Source organism: Ceratotherium simum, chromosome 9, assembly GCF_057802395.1.
Source record: "Ceratotherium simum simum isolate JZ-2026a chromosome 9, ASM5780239v1, whole genome shotgun sequence".
Classification (NCBI taxonomy): domain Eukaryota; kingdom Metazoa; phylum Chordata; class Mammalia; order Perissodactyla; family Rhinocerotidae; genus Ceratotherium; species Ceratotherium simum.
In genome coordinates this window covers 12866967-12884155 of record NC_141908.1, presented here as the reverse complement: position 1 = coordinate 12884155, position 17189 = coordinate 12866967, and the positions used below count along the sequence as shown (strand labels likewise).

At 38.6% G+C, this 17189-nt stretch overlaps 1 long non-coding RNA gene across 3 annotated transcripts in view; it reads right to left on the bottom strand.

Annotated features, from left to right (window-relative positions):
* The window catches only part of LOC147916235 (uncharacterized), a 111797-nt gene that overhangs the window by 78200 nt on the left and 16408 nt on the right, over nucleotides 1-17189 (bottom strand). For 2 of the 3 annotated variants that reach the window (XR_015553157.1, XR_015553156.1), the window contains exon 2: nucleotides 9873-10043. This is a non-coding gene — a long non-coding RNA (uncharacterized LOC147916235). The remainder of the gene's footprint in view (nucleotides 1-9872; nucleotides 10044-17189) is intronic. The other variant, XR_015553158.1, reaches the window with a different exon arrangement.

Genomic DNA, 17189 nt, shown 5'->3' with positions numbered 1-17189 from the left:
TAAGAGAGTGTTATTTAAGATGGGAGATATTTAGCAGGTTTTAGGCTCATGAGAATGATCCAGAAGAAGAAAAGAATTCAATGGAAGAGAGAGGGGATGATCGCTGGAGCCATGCCCTTGGGTGGAGGAGAATGGATGGGATCTGGAGAACAAGAAGAGAGGCCAGGTTCATCTGTATGCGAGGCAGAAGACAGGAGACAGGTACAGCGGGCAGCAAATGTAAGGTCAGGGGCCTTTCGTGACAGGAGATTATCTCTTCTGATAAGGAAACGGAAGTCCCCAGACATTAGGAGATTTCCTAATCACATAGCTAGTTAACAGCAAAATCTCTCCCCATCCCCCATGAAATTATGTCACCACGTCTCAACCCACTAGAAAATATTTATTATTTTTTTCTGCACTCTATTGGATTGTCCCTTACAGATTCATGGTGGTTGTTGTTTTGTCGGGCTTTTTTTAAGATCCTGAATTTTTCTTGAAATCTTTGGTCATCTGCCAAGCACTAATGTAATGAGAGGTTTGGAATTGTGCCCTGAATGCCCATTTACAGAGATTTTAAAATCCCCTATGAACCATTTGAGTGGAAGAAGTATGTAAATAAAAGAATAGAATCCATTGGATCCAGCTGGTATTTCTTCACAATGGGGCCAAAGAAACCCAGACTTCAGACTGCAGTGTGCCCTGCCCACAACGGATCTATTGAATAAATCAGTGAGTCACTTATATTACAAGTTTTTGGAACTTCTGAAACTGAACCAATTCTTTCTCAAGTCTAATATTAAGTTCAGTGTTTCCATTGTGAAAGAACCCTAAGAGGGGGTTCTTTTCACATTTGTTTGTAGACTGAATATTGAACAATAGCTTGTAATTGTCCATAAATGCACAGGCAGATAATTTCAAATTACTTAGGCCCAATTATTGGTGTCCAGCCTAAGAAACAAGGGTTAACCGCTATGTTATCATCAGAAAAGAACCATTTTAACCCTAGGATAGTCAAACTGAAATATCACAAATACCGGGGCTCAGAGGTCTATGCTATGCAATCTCCACATGGCATCTGAGAGACTTTTGCTTGGCACAGAGGAGACTGGCTAGATAGGGAAGTCACCTGGTCACTTTCCAAACACTGTCCTACTAAAAAAGTTCTTGAGCCATTCTTAAACTCAGATAGTTGCCCACCAATCATTGCTACTGTTTTAATTATCAAGCTGTAAATTCTCCACCAGCCTTCGCCTGATGTAAGCAGCCCTTAACTTCTCAGGAGTTAGAAAGCATGTCACCTTCAACCCTTGCACACAGCATGGGGCGATGTCCAGGGCAAAGGACAAGTTCTCATCTGCTCCTTTTTTCTTGTTCCAGCTTTATTGACATATAATTGACATATAACATTGTGTATGTTTAAGACATACAACGTGATGATTTCATATACATATACATTGTGTAATGACTACCACAATAAGGTTAGTTAATACATCCTTCGTTTCACAGTTACCTATTTTTGTTGTGGTGAGAATATTTAACATCTACTCTCTTAGCAACTTTCAAGTATACAATAGAGTATCGTTAACTATAGTCACCAGGCTGTACACTACATCCCCAGAACTTATTTATCTTATAATTGCAAGTTTGTACTCTGACCACCTTCACCTAATTCCCTCACCCCTCCAACGCCTGACAACCACCAATTTGCTCTGTGTTTCTATGAGTTCAGTTTTTTAGATTCCACATATAAGCGAGATCATGCAGTATTTGTCTTTCTCTGTCTGACTTATTTTACTTAGCATAATGCCCTCAAGATCCATCCACGTTGTTGCAAAGGGCAGAATTTCCTTCTTTTTATGCTAAATAACATTTCACTGTATACATATACCACTTTTTTCTTTCTTCTTTTTTTTTTTTTGCTGAGGAAGATTCACCCCAAGCTAACATCCATTGCCAATCTTCCTCATTTTTTGCTTAAGGATGATTCGCCCTGAGCTAACACCTGTGTCAATCTTCCTCTATTTTGTATGTGGGTCGCCACCACAGCACGGCTGATGAGTGGTGTAGGTCTACACCCAAGGTCCAAACCTGTGAACCCAGGCCACCGAAGTGGAGGGCCCCAAACTCAACCGCTATGCCATGGGGCCAGCCCCTTTATACCACATTTTTTAATCCATCGATGGACTCTTAGGTTATATCCATGTCTTGGCTGTTGTAAATAATGCTGCAATGAAGATGGGTTCAGATATATCTTTGAAATAGTGATTTCATTTCCTTCAAATATATACTCAAAAGTGGGCTTGTTAGATTATACGGCAGTTCTATTTTTCATTTTTTGAAGAACCTCCATACTGTTTTCCACAGTGGCTGTACCAATTTACATTTCCACCAAGAGTGTACAAGACTTCCTTTCCTCCACATCCGTGCCAACACTTGTTATCTCTTGTCTTTTTTTTTTTAATTTTATTTTTTTATTTTTATTTTTTTAATTTTTTGTTTATTGCAGTAACGTTGGTTTATAACATTGTATAAATTTCAGGTGTACGTCATTATACTTCTATTTCTGCATAGATTACATCATGTTCACCACCCAAATACTAATTACAACCCATCACCTTCAATATATAAAGAACTCACACATCTCAACAACAAAAAAACTACCAGTCCAATTAAAAAATGGGCAAAAGACCTGAACAGACATTTCTACAAAGAAGATATACAGATGGCCAACAGACACATGAAAAGATGTTCAAAATCATTAACTATCAGGGAAATGCAAATCAAAACTACAATGAGATATCACATGACGCCCGTCAGAATGGCTATAATTAACAAGACAGGAAACAACATGTGTTGGAGAGGATGTGGAGAGAAGGGAACTCTCATACACTGCTGGTGGGAGTGCAAACTGGTGCAGCCACTATGGAAAACAGTATGGAGATTCCTCAAAAAATCAAGGATAGAACTACCATATGATCCAGCTATTCCACTGCTGGGTATTTATCCAAAGAACTTGAAAACACCAATTTGCAAAGGTACATGCACCCCTGTGTTCATTGCAGCCTTATTCACGATAGCCAAGACTTGGAAGCAACCTAAGTGCCCATCAAGGGATGAATGGATAAAGAAGATGTGGTATATATACACAATGGAATACTACTCAGCCACAAGAAACGATGAAATCCAGGCATTTGTGACAACATGGATGGACATTGAGGGTATTACGCAAAGTGAAATAAGTCAGAAGGGGCCGGCCCCATGGCTTAGCGGTTAAGTGCGTGCGCTCCGCTGCTGGCAGCCCGGGTTCGGATCCCGGGCTCACACCAACGCACCGCTTCTTCGGCCATGCTGAGACCGTGTCCCACATACAGCAACTAGAAGGCTGTGCAGCTATGACACACAACGATCTACTGGGGCTTTGGGGGAAAAAATAAATTAATTAATTAATTAAAAGAAAAAAAAAAGAAATGTCAGAGGGATAAGGTCAAATACCATATGATTTCCTTCATTAAGTAGTAGATAATAACAACAATAAACAAACACATAGAGACAGAGATTGGATTGGTGGTTACCAGAGGGGAAGTGGGGAGGGGGGAGGGCAAAAGAGATATCTCTTGTCTTTTTGATACTAGCCATTCTAACAGGTGTGAGGTGATATCTCATTGTGGTTTTGATTTGTATTCCCCTGATGATTAGTGATGTTGAGAGTATTTTCATGTACCTATTGGCCATTTGTATCTCTTCTTTGGAAAAACATCTATCCAGGTCCTTTGCCAATTTTTTAATCAAACTTTTTTTGTATCGAGTTATATGTGTTCCTTGTATATTTTGAATATTAATTCATTATCAGATATATGATCAAATATTTTCTCCCACTCCATAAGTTACCTTTTCATTTTCTTGATCATTTCTTTTGCTGTGGAGAGCCTTTTTTAATTTGATACAGTCCCACTTCTTTATTTTTGCTTTTGTTGCTTGTGCTTTTGGTATCATATCCAAAAAATTTTTGCCAAGACCTATGTCAAGGAGGCTTTTCTCTATCTGTTCTTCTAGGGGTTCATGTTTTCTGGTCTTATATTTATGTCTTTAATCCATTTTGAGTTAGTTTTTGTGAGTTGTGTAAAATAGAGCTCCAGTTTCATTCTTTTGCATGTGAATATACAGTTTTCCTACCACCATTTATTGAAGAGACTATCCTTTCCCCATTGAGTATTCTCGGTTCCCTTGCAAACATTACGCATGGGTTTATTTCTGTGCTCTTGATTCTGTTCCATTGGTCTATGTGTCTATTTTTATGCCAGTACCATACTGTTTTGATTCCTATAGCATTGTAATATAGTTTAAAGTCAGAGAGTGTGATGTCTTCTACTTTGTTCTTTCTCAGGATTGCTTTGGCTATTCAGAGTCTTTTGTAGTTCCATATAAATTTTAGGATTTTTTCTATTCCTGTAAAAAATACCATTGAAATCTTGGTAGATACTGCACTGAATCTATAGACAGCTTTGGATAGTATAGATATTTTTACAATATTAATTATTCAGATCCATGAACATGAAATATGTTTCCATTTATTACGTCTTCAATTTCTTTCATCAATGTTTTATAGTTTTCAGTGCAATCTTTCACCTTCTATGTTATTTCCAAGTATTTTGTTGTTTTTAATCTTTTTGTAAATAGGATTGTTTTATTTCTTTTTTGGATAGTTTCTTGTTAGAATATAGAAATGCAACTGCCTTTCGTATACTGATTTTGTATCTTGCAACCTTACTGAATTCATTTATTAGTTCTAATGTTTTTTGGTGGAGTCTTTAGGATTTTCTGTATATAATATCACATCATTGACACACAGAGGCAATTTTACTTCTGCCTTTCCAATTTGGATGCTTTTTATTTCTTTTTCTTGCCTAATTGCTCTAGCTAGAGCATCCAGTACTATGTCAAATAGGAAGGGAGTAGGCACCCTTGTCTTGATTCTGATTTTAGAGAAAAAGCTTTTAGTGTTTCACCATTTAAATGATGTTAACTGTGGTGTTGTCATATATGGCCCTTATTAGGTTGGGGTACATTCTTTCTATACCTAATTTGTAATAGTTTGTATCAGAAAAGGATGTTCAGTTTTGTCAAGTGCATTTTTTTGCATCTATTGAGGTGATCATATTGTTTTATCTTTCATCCTATTAATGTAATGTATCAAATTTATTGATTTGCATATGTTGAATCATCTCATTTGATCATGGTGCATGATCCTTTTAATGTATTATTAAATTCAGTTTGCTAGTATTTTGTTGAGAATTTTTGCATCTATCATCAGTCATATTGGCCTGTAGTATTCTTTTCTTGTAGTGTCCTCATCTGGCTTTGGTATCAGGGTAATGCTAGCTTCATAAAATGAGTTTGAGAGTGTTCCCTCCTCTTTAATTTTTTGGAAGAATTTGAAAAGGATTGGCATTAATTCTTTAAATGTTTGGTAGAATTCACCAGAGAAACCATCTGGTTCTGGGATTTTCTTTGTGGGAGGTTTTTGATTACTAATTAAATCTCCTTACTCCTTATTGATCTGTTCAGATTTTCTATTTCTTCATGATTTAGTTTTGATAGGTTGTATATTTCTAGGAATTTACCCATTTCTTCTATGTTATCCAATTTTTGGTGTATAGTTGTTCATAGTAGTCTCTTATGATCCTTTGTATTTCTGTGGTATTTCTGTAATGTATCCTCTTTCACTCATTATTTTATTTATTTGAGACTTCTCTCATTTTTCCTTTGTTAGTCTAGCTCAAGTTTTGTCAATTTTGTTTATCTTTCAAAGAACCAACTTCTAGTTTTGTTGATCTTTACTATTGTTTTTCTAGTCTCTCATTTATTTCTGCTCTAATCTTTATTATTTCCTTCTTTCTACTAACTTTGGGCTTAGTTTCTTCTTCTTTTTCTAGTTCCTTGAGGTGTAATGCTAGGTTATTTGAGATCTTTCTTTTTTCTTAATGTATGCGTTTATAGCTATAAACTTTCCTCTTAAATATGCTTTTGGTGTATGCCATCAGTTTTTTTATGTTGTGTTTCCATTTTCATTTGTCTGAAGATATTTTTTAATTTCCCATTTGAATTCTTCTTTGATCTATTGGTTTTTTAAGAGTGTGTTGTTTAATTTCCATGTATTTGTGAATTTTCCAGCTTTCCTCCTGTGATTGATTTCTAGTTTCATACTATTGTGGTAAAGATTCTTTATATAACTTCAATATGCTTCAATTTGTTAAGACTTGTTTTGTGGCCTAACATACGATCCATCCTGGAGAGTGTTCTGTGTGCACTTGAGAAGAATATCTATTCTGCACCTGGTGGTTAGAATGTCTGATAGTTCTATTTGGCCTATAGTGTTGTTTAAATTCACTGTTTCCTTATTGATTTACTCTCTGGATGATCTATCCATTGTTGAGAGTGAGGCATTCAAGTCCCCAACTATTATTGTATTGCTGTGTATTTCTCCTTTTAGTTATGTAAGTGCTTGTTTTAAATATTTAGGGCATCTGATGTTGGGTGCCTAAATATTTATAATTGTTATACTGTCTTCATAAATTGACCCCTTTATCATTATATAATGACCATCTTTGTCTCTTTTGACCATTGACCATTTTTAGCTTAAAATCTTTTTTTTCTGGTATAAGTGTAGCTACTCTTGCCTTCTTTTGGTTATCATTTGCATGAAATATTATTTTTTCATCTCTTCACTCTCAGCCTACATGTATCCTTAAAGCTAAAGCAAGTTTCTTGTAGGCTGCATATTGTTGGATCTTGTTTTTTGAATCCATCCAGCCATTCTATATCTTTTGATTAGAGACTTTAATCCACTTACATTTAAAGTAATTATTGATAGGTAAGGACTTACTATTGCCATTTTGTTAATTGTTTTCTTACTATTTTGTAGATCCTTTGTTCCTTGCTTCCTCTCTTACTGTCTTCCTTTGTGAGTGGTGACTTTTTGTGGCAGTATGCTCTGACTCCTCTATCATAATCTTTTTTTTTTTGTGAGGAAGATCAGCCCTGAGCTAATATCCATGCCAATCCTCCTCTTTTTGTTTGCTGAGGAAGACTGGCCCTGGGCTAACATCCGTGCCCATCTTCCTCCAGTTTTATATGGGACGCCACCACAGCATGGCTTGACAAGCAGTGTTTAGGTGAGCACCCAGGAGCTGAACCCTGGGCCACCACAGTGGAGTGCGTGCACTTAACTGCTCCACTATGATGCCAGCCCCTATCATAATCTTTTGTGTATCAACTACAGGTTTTCCTTTGTGGTTACCAGGCGGCTTACATAAAATATCTTATAATCATAACATCATATTTTAAGGTGACAGGAACTTAACTTTGATAGCATACAGAAACTTTATAATTTTACTTCTCCCTGCCCTTCACATTTTAGATTATTAATGTTAAAATTTACATCTTTTTTATATTGTGTATCCAATAACCAGAATTGAGGTATGCCCTTTAGTATTTTTTGTAAGGCTTGTCTAGTGGTAATGAACTCCCTCAGCTTTTGTTTGTATTGGTGTTATCTCTTTTTCATTTCTGAAGGACAGCTTTGCCAGCTATTGTATTCTTGGTTGACAGTTTTTTTTCTTTCAATATTTTGAATATATCCTCCCACTCTCCTGGCCTGCAAAGTTTCTACTGAGAAATTCACTTATAGTCTTATGGCGCTCCCTTTTATGTGATGAGTGGCCTTTTTCTTGGTGCTTTCAAAATTCTCTTTGTCTTTGACAATTTAATTATAATGTGTCTCAGTGTAGCCATTTTCAGATTCATAGTACTTGGGGTCCTTTGGCCCCATGAATGTAGATGTCCATTTCTCTCCCCAAGTTTGGGAAGTTTTCAGCCATTATTGTTTTAAATAGATTTTCTGTTCCATTATCTTTCTTTCTCCTTCTGAGATTCCAATAATGCATACATTGTTTCTGTTGATAATATCCCGTAAGTAGTTCTGTAGGCTTTCTTCACTCTTTTTCACTCTTTTTTTTTGCTCCTCTGACTGGATAATTTCAAATGACCTGTCATCAAGTTCACTGGTTCTTTTTTCTGCTTGGGTGAGTGCATTGTTGAGGCTCTCTACTGAATTCTTCAGTTCAGTCATTGTATTCTTCGGCTCCTGGATTTCTGTTTAGTTTTGGGTTTTGTTGTGTTTTTTTGTTTGTTTTTTTTTTTGATGATGATTTCTATTTCTTTGTTAAATTCTCAATTTGTTCATGCATTGTTATCCTAGTTTCATATAGTTATCTATGTGTTCTTTTAGTTCACTGAAATTTGTTTGGAGGATTATTCTGAATAAATATCAGACAGTTCATAGATCTTCATTTCTTTAGGGTCAGTTATTGGAGCTTTATGAATTTTCTTTGGTGGTGTCATGTTTACCTGATTCTTTGTGAACCTTGATTTATTGCATTGGTATCTATGTATATGAGTAATCAGTCTCCTTTTCAAGATTTTACAGGTTCACATCAGCAGGAAAAGACTTTCATCAATCACCTCAGCTTGGAGTACTGGGCAGGTCATCTGGTAGCATCCATGAAGAGGCAGGGTTTCCTCTCAGGATCTCTATGTGGTCAAGGCCACTGCCTGTGCTCTGAGGTGGGCGAGGTGCTGCTGGCTGGGCTCCATGGTTGGGTGGGCCTGCTGGCTGTACTCTGTTAGGTGGGGCCACTCGCTGAGCTCTGCAAACACCTCTGGTCAGATAAGATCACAGGCTATGTTCCTTGCCAGGGCAGTGCCACCCATTGGACTCCACAATTGGGCAGAGCTATGGGCTGGGGTCCACAATCACTCCTTGTCAGGTGAAGTCTCAGGCAGTGCTTCCCAACAAGATGGTACCACTTGCTGGACTCTATGTTCAGGCAGGCCTGCAGGCAGTTTCATGGTTGGGCAGGCCCTCAGGCTGTGCTCTGAGATAAGGTAGGATCACAGGCTAGGCTTTGTGATCAGGTAGGCTCTGTCTGTGCTCTACTGTTGAGTGAGGTCTCTGGCTGGGCTCTCTGGCTATACAGGGTTTCCAGCTGTATCTTACAATTGGATGGGGCTGAAGACTGTGCTCTGTGGTCAGGAGAGGTCACTGTCCAGAATCCCCGGTCAGGTGAAGCTATAAGCTATACTTTGCATTTGGGCAGGGTCACTGGCTGGGCTTACTGTCTGGCTGAGGTCACAGGCTCTGTTCAGCAATCAGACAGGGGCATAGGCTGGGCTCCAAAGCTTCCCAGGGTCACTATCTAGGCTCCTTGGCTATGAGGGGCCACAAGCTATGCTCAACAGTTGAACAGGGCTGCAGATTTGCCTCCCTGCCCAAATAGGGCTGTAGGATGGACTCCATGGCTGTCTAGGTTCTCTAACCAGTCTTTCTGGTCAGGTGGGACTGGTGGCTATGCTCAGCTGTTAGGCAGGCCTGTGAATTTGCTTCCCTTCCTGGACAGGGCTGTAATATGGGCTCCACAGCTGCTATGGTCCTTGGCATAACTATCAAACCAAGTTTTCTGGATAGATGTGGCCACTGGCTCAGCTTTGTAGATGGGCAGAGCCTCTGGCTGGGATCTCTTCCCAGTTACTGCTGAAAACAAGAATGCACTCTGTCAAGATCTGAGCACTGGTTGCTATAAGCTCTGCCTCCTTTCTCCATCTCTATCTGATCCCTAGGAGTCGAGCCCCATAGACTTCCCCAGTGATCCCCATGAGGCAAGACCCAAGTGGGCCTCCTAGGAAGTGTTCCACAGTGCTGCAGGAACTGGCTGTCCACCCTGGGCTCTCTTTTCCCACTGGAGAAACCATAGGTCCAGGGGGGCCCTCTTGATGTGGCACAGTGCCAGCCTGGGGGAGAAGTGATGCAGTCAAAGTTAAACTGCTCCTCTTACCCTTCTAATGCAGTCCTTCTCAGTCTCTGTGGTCCAGGGAATTGCTTTAGACTTGCTCTCAGATTCTGGGATTTTTACAATAGTGTCTTGTCTATAGATAGTTGCTAGTTGGTCTTCTTGTGAGAGGGACTGAAGCTGGGAACAACCTATATCACCATCTTCTCACCTGCTCTTGAAAGAGGGTAGAAATAAAGATTAAAATCACAACAGTGGATTTAAATGAAAATCTTAGTGATAATGCTGCAGTTGTCAAGTGTTTAACAAAACTATTAGGGAAAAACTAAAAGAATAATCTTGATATCTTGAGTCTATAAAAGAAGGTAGTGTAATAAGTCAACTAATGAGAGTAACCAGTGGAATGTTGTATGAGTAGTACAATATTGGACTCTGAATGGCATGTGCTGTTCACAATAGACAGTGCATGGTTTTGGAGACACACAAGATTTCTAACCCCTTTCCCATCTTTCCTAGCTGTGTGACCTTGAGCCAGTCATGGAAACTCCTTTGGAGCCTCAGATTCCTTGACTATAAAACTGTACCTACCCTGCAGATTTGCTGGGAAGATTAAATAACATAAAATGTGCAAAGGGATGAGCCTGGTTCCTGCTCCCCATCTGGACACCTGGAGCCTCACCAATCTTGAGCTCCTTCCTCCACACTGAAACATGTGCCTATCTGTAACAGACTCTCAGGAAATGCCAGCAAGTTATAAATCACCTACTATGCATGTATATATCCAGTACTTCAAGTGGTGAATTTACAGGTAAATGGATTTTCCTAGCATTTCTTTCTCTTTCCTTCAAATCTTGATTTGACATTTCAGCTTAGAAGGAAAAGCTAATGGAACAGCTGATTGCCACATACATAAAAATTGGTGAATATCATTTCTGATTTATAACTGCTGAAGAGAAAAAAATATTTTAGGCACATTCTACTTTTCCCCTGACAAAAGCATTGCGTAAATTCCATGTGGCTGATATTGGACTGTCAATTGCCTTGGGAGTATGTGCTAATTTAAAATGGAGAGAAGCAGAGAGGGGCAAGTGATGTGCAAGACTCAACATTTGGATCTGGTAAAATATTTCAAATCTGACTGTTTGCACTGTAAACCCTTAGGGCAAGAACGATGCCTTTTTGAATCTGTACAGTCCCAAGGATGTTGTTGTTGCTCCATAAACATGAAATAAAATAGTAATATTTATAGTTTGCCGTGTACATGTTGTCAAATCTCTTGAGTCTGACACATCCAGTTGGGATTACTCCTAGCAGCTACTTAGAAACTAATTTCTAAGAAGACAACAGAAAGTGCTTTCTTTCTTTCCGGAGCTTGTTGTGTTAGTCATCCTCCAAGCAGAAAGAAATCTCTCATCATCCGGGGAGCCTTTCTGAATTGATCAGAGGAGCTGTCCCCCATCCCCACTTTCTCTGGCCAGGAATCTCCTTTGGTTGCTCTTCTAGAAATCCGTTCAAATTAAAGTTTTACATTTGTCCTTCATTCCCATACAATAAAAATGACTAAAATTGACTCACCTTATTATACAGTGCAATTAAGCTAATATGCAATATCCAATTACTATATAATGTGTAATCTTAACCAAAATACCCAGGTTCAAATCCCAGTTCTTTCACATGTTACGTGCATGACTTTGGGAAAGTCTTCTTACTCTCTGGGCCTCATTTCTTTATGTGTAAAATTGGGTTGATAATGTTACCTATTTCACAGGGTGGTTAGAAAGAGTAAATGTGTTAATGTATGTACAGTATTTAGCACAGTACCTGGCACACAGTAAGGGCTATGTACACATTGGCTATTTTTATATAAGCCACAAAAGGCTGGCTAATGTTCAGTGCAAAGCAAAACACCTAATACCCATTTGTAGCAAATAGTTTAGTTAACCACATCAATCAGAGGAAACCCAGCAACACGATCCTTCCATCTGACCTCCTCATCTGCCAAGAACAATAAGTAGTTGACAAAACCACTATCTAAAACAAACCCAATGATAGGTGACAACTCTAACAGAAACTGTCCTTTCAGAAAGCTGCCTTACTCTGTTTTGAAGGAGCTGAACACGAGCAGCTAAGTTTGTTGGGAAAAAGAAAAGAAAAAACATGTCTGTGGTACTAACCTCTGATGTCAGTTTATTTTGGTGAGACACAGTGAGATGCTCAGAGCATCCCATAGAAGGGGCATCGTGGAAGCACTATCTTCCCCCACCTCACTCTCATCCTTGTACTTCAGCCACACCTGACTACTCACTGTGCCCTAATACACTTGGTGTTTTTTGTCTGCGGCCCTCGTAAATAATGCTCCATCCACCTCAAATGGTCCTATCTCTCCCCACCACCTTTCGCTCACAGTAAACTTTATTCAACTTGACTTGACAAATTTCTCTCTGAAACACTCCCAGATCCCCAAACAAATTTGGCAGCTCTCTTCTTTACATGCCACACAAACTAAGCACTTAGCTTTCTTTCTTACGGTTCACTCACTCATCTCTCATTGCTATTAAATGCTGAGATTCTTGAAGGCAAGAGTTTTCCCCGATGTTTCTGTGTATCATTAAACTCTAGAAAAATGAAATGTACGTAATAGAAGAGTAATAACTGCTTAATAACTTAGTTTGAATATTGCTTGGGAGGGAGAGCTTGAAAACATAGGGAAATTAGAAGCACACCTATATGCGCAAAACATAGATCACCCCTCAACAATGTCCTGAGGTTTAGCCACGTGACGAGATTTCCCCAAATTCTCAAATCACTTTATGAATGAAAAAACATGAGAGGAGAACTCTTATAAAGTCAGAGTCTTAGAATCCCAATACATTGAAATTTATCCTCGTTCTAACTTGGGAACTCCTTTCATAAAATCAGGAATATCAGTTAAACACTGTTTTGATCCCTCATTAGTGTCCTGATGAAGAAAACATGCCATCTAGAAGTGAACTCCTGCACGCAGGTCTCACGCGGGTGATCAGAGGTCCTGGTTGGTGCTTGTTGACAGTGGGAAGGGGAAAAAGGAAGCAAGAAAATATTAATTTCTCCAAACTACTCATCTAGGACTATTGAGGCAAAATTTAAGGAATAAATCCTATATTTTGCTCCACTCTGCACCTATGTCCTTGTCCAGAGTGATTTCTTTGCCCCAAAAGAATAGAACATTCAATTAGTTCAATTAGTTGCTTTAATTGTGCCAGGAAATCAGACTTAAGTACTACGCTCATATCAGAAAAAAATTATTACAAGAGTTAGTCAAAAGCACTATATAAAATCCATCCTGGAAGCCCTTTCTCAGATGCAAATCTGCAGGGAGCTCCCTCAGTAGTGTATCTCAACAGTGACACCTATGGATGTGTTAAGAAATGTGTCTGTCATCCCACTGGGAGAGAAGTCAACTAAGTTATTTTTCAATTCCAAAGAAAATACAACTACTGCATTTTCATTATTTAAAGTATGTATTTTTCAATCATTTGACCTTATTTAATCTGGCTGCTTTTTGTGTGTTTTTTTCCTGAAGCTGAAGTTTAAAGCATCCCAGAAAGTCAAAGGCACACAATTCGTTTACATTTGGGTCAACCTCATTTTCATAAATAAAACAAACAGCAGAAAATGAATCACTATTTGTCCATTTTAACACAGGAAGGATAGTATGTCTGACCAAAGTTAGTCTGCCTTAAAGTAAACACAGTAAAGAAAATTGAGGATGAAACAAATTAATCTAGTGACAATTGAAAAGTGCTAGCAAAAACAAAAGATATCTGACATACAGCCTCCCCAAAGTCAAAATCATTAATAAGGATAAAGCAAGGTGAAGATTGCCATCTCAACTGCTTACACTTTGTCACTCAAACCATAGGACTTATACAATTGAATTACAACACAGAAAATTGATTAATATTATGTTAGCCCTCTTCTCAGTTGCTCCAAAAACAAAATCTAGGGATCTTAAGGTCTCTGAATAAATTTGATTATGTTTATCCTTCCCGTTCAGAGCTCCTTTGTGACTTGGAATAGATGACATTCACTTCCCAGGTCACACAAGTGTCACACCCAACCCGTTAGTACAAACAGGATCAGAGTTCTGCACATAAATAGTATCTATACAATAGAACAATTAGTTGAAAATGGAAAGTTCAAATGGCAGTTTCAATGAAACGAGTTACGGTTTGGGATAACATTTTTTCTACTAAACTGATTCAAATAAGCTTTTTGTTTTTAAAAATAAACACAAAAACCTAGTCTTCATTGAAAGTGGTCAAAATCAAAGCTAAAAAAGAAAATACTGTTACTAAGTGCTACCTCTAAGTGAAAAGAAAGAAAGAGGAATTAATTTCCTAGGACTAACAACCTTAGTTCATGCATGAGCATGCAAAAACATTAAAGTCTAAAAAGGCTGGAACAAACACACTGAAAACTAATCAATGCAGTTTCTGGCAGGCAAAGAAACATTAACAATAATATACAATAATAGCAGGGGGTAGTGAAGAGAGAAATTAACTAGAAATCTGAAGACTTGGGTTCTGGTTCATTTCCATCTGTAGAGAATGACCTTGGGGAAGATGAATATCTTTGAATAAACCTCTAAATTTTTATTTCCTTACCTATAAAACAGAGTTTTTAGCTGACCTCATTTAACTCTACTGGGGTCAGCAGTCTTTTGAAGTCATCATCATCATCACCATTTTCATCATATTCACTACTGCCACCATCAGAGAAATCATGGTGTGAGTCTATTTGCAAAATTTCATTAACTACTACTTAATTGAACATGAATATCAAAGATTTAAGGCCTAATTTCATCTTTAAATGTGGTTTGTGAAAAAATTAACAGTACCAAATATTTTTGGTGACTTCTGCTAGAATCCTTACAAGAGCAAACACGTTGAGTTGTCCAATTGACCTCTATACCACACTTATATAAGATTTATTATCTTTTTTCTGATTACCAGAGTGGTAAGACATGTTCATTTGTAGCAAATTTGGAAACTTGTAAAATATAAAGGAGAAAATTCATCCCCATCCCAACTGATACCACTGCCCTGAAAAATAAAAAAGTACTACTAGCAAATTGGTGGGTTTTTTTTGTGAGGAAGATCAGCCCTGAGCTAACATCCATGCCAATCCTCCTCTTTTTGCTGAGGAAGACGGGCCCTGGGCTAACATCTGTGCCCATCTTCCTCCACTTTACATGGGACACCTCCACAGCATGGCCTGGCAAGCAGCGCATTGGTGCGAGCCCGGGATCTGAACTCTGGGCCGCCAGCAGCGGAGCGCATGCACTTAACCGCTATGCCACGGGCCGGCCCCCAGCAAATTGGTGATTTTACTAATAGATTTTATTTTACTTTTGTGCAGCTTGGGGTTTGTTTTTTATTTGTTTTGTTTTTTGTAAGAATTACGCATAGTTTTAAAGATGCAGTCTTTTGATTAACTCATCTTGTCTAACGTTATTTTATTGTATATTTCATTAAATGGTGCTTATATGGTTATAAAAAATTAATGACCTGAAGTGTTTCAATAAAACATTTAACAATGTAGATTATATTCATTTCAAAATAAAAAGAAGTAAATAGGCAAAATTCTCAATGATTGAATCTGATTTTATTTTCCATCCTAGTAATAACAGCAAAGAAAAGCTATGTAATATTAATAAAGAGGTCTGCTGAGAAGTGAGATCTGTGCCCCAATAAGACCTGAGACAAAGCTCCATCAGTGCTGTCCTCATGAAGGTCCTCAAAACAAAGGTCATTAGGGACAGCAAATGTTAAAGGTTGTCTCTTTTTACTTTTATTTTTTGATAAAAGTCACCATCTCCCTTCAGCAGAGAAAGTCATATACAGTTTGAGCATCAAGCCCCTCAGGATGTGAGGAGGAACCAGGACAGCAAAATGGGCTCTGGCAGCCAACTGGAAACACCCAGGCTTAAGATCTAATAAGCCTCAAGTAGACGAACCCCTAAGAGTTGTCGTGGCCCAGGACGCCTCTGTGAAGAATTCTCTGACTGTCACATAAAGATACCCCTTCCTAATATCCTCTTTGCTCCCTGTGCTTGCTTCTACTGAAGGACCTGTTGCACTAAATTGTGTTTATTTGTTTACATTTCCCCAGAACTTGACTATGAACCCCTTAGCAGCAGAGTCTATATCCATCTTTTCTGTATTTCTAATAAATACCTAGCACTCAAAGAAATATGATATTTAAATTATTGAACAAATAAAGTTTGGCCATTTCATGGCTACATCACGGCCCTTCAAAAAAACATCAGTTCTATAGCCAAAAAAATCATTGAAAAGCACTTAAGATCTTCAAAGAAGCCCCTTAAAGAGATGAAAAGGGTAATTACATTGCAGATTTCATCATTCGCCTGACTTCCCCAAAGGCCCAGCTATCACAATAGCCCCTCTCAATTCCCCTTCTTTTTCTCTCCCCAGGTTTCTCGTTTGCTCTCTCAAAACTCCAGCCACCCTGCTGGCCCTGTTTGGGCCTTGTCGGAGATGCCCCATTGCTTCTTAATGAAAATCAATTTGACTCTGCTCAGCACCAAAGTTACAGTGATATGTAGGTCATCACCACAAAAATCCAGGCTTAGTAGCCTCCTAAGAGCAAAATATCCCTCCTCTTCCTCAGAAGCAGGCTTAAGGGAAGGCTATAAATACTTAAGCGTTAATATTATTATCCTTGTCACACACACAAAAAAGAATTAATGATTTCCTGGATCCTCTCTGGGGATGACCTCACTGCCTCCATCCCTTGATCCTTTCATCTTATTACCGTTTCCTCCCTAAAGTCTTCCCTCCTTAGAGTCAGAGCTGTCATCTGTAAGTAATGGGCCGTGTACACAGATCCTATTCCTGTGCTGAACAGAGTTGGGGGAAGAGTTCCACCCCCACCGCCCTGTCTCCACGGGGTGCTCAATGCCTGTGTGTCATCCCTGAGCAATTTTCATCAACTCGCTCAGAACTTGCCTGAGGAGAAGGGGGGGCTGGAGCGGAACCGTCTTTTTAATGGGATTTTAATGTGATCTTCAGCAAACTAATCTTATTTAGATATCATAGGAAGCCATGTAATCTCATCTGGGCACTCATTTCCTACAGAAAAGGGAAAGCTTTGTAATTCATTTTCAGCAACAGGAACACTTTAATAAAATCTGCTTCCGAAGGTTAAATGATCAGACAAACAGCTGCAGCCTCAAGACCCTATATCCATCTCATTGATTGGGGCAACCATGACAACAAAATGACCACTACGAAGGTTGTTTAAATAAAAGCCATGCTAAGAGCTTATGTCACTGTCCTATGCCTCATTTTTTTGCTGGTG